Here is a 526-nt window from a genome sequence, read left to right on the forward strand (position 1 = left end):
CGGTCCTCTCCGGGCGGGCGGGCAGGGAGCCGCCGCTCCCCGTGTTGTCTTCATGTCGCGCAGTAAAGAATTGTCATTAGGTTTGCGTATGGCATGTGCCGTTACCCCACCGTAAAACTAAAATTAGCAAAATGTCAGGAATGGCAAGATTGATTCACCAAGATGCAATTATCATTTAAAAGTGCTTGATTGAGGTACTGATGTTCAGTGATTTATTCTGCATACCATATACATAATTAAAGTAGTGTAGTGGAGTAATTTATCAATCTAGTTGCGACTGCAGGGGTGAGGAGGGAGCTGCTGTATGTTTGTTTTATTAAAATGCTCCGAGATCTAGTCCCGCCCCCCTTTTGCAAGAGTGAAACTGATGATTTCTCCTGCTCGCGAGGAGAGAGAGAGTCCGCGGTCTGGGATTGTGGGGGAGAGAGCCGGGGAGGACGAGGCAGCGCGAGGCGGAGGCAAGGACCGAATAAAAGAACGCGGGGACGCGGAGGGGCCAGGGCGCGGAGCCCCGACCGAGCGCTCG

This window comes from Fukomys damarensis, unplaced genomic scaffold (genome assembly GCF_012274545.1).
Source record: "Fukomys damarensis isolate Sample0158 unplaced genomic scaffold, DMR_v1.0_HiC HiC_scaffold_3, whole genome shotgun sequence".
Taxonomy (NCBI): Eukaryota; Metazoa; Chordata; class Mammalia; order Rodentia; family Bathyergidae; genus Fukomys; species Fukomys damarensis.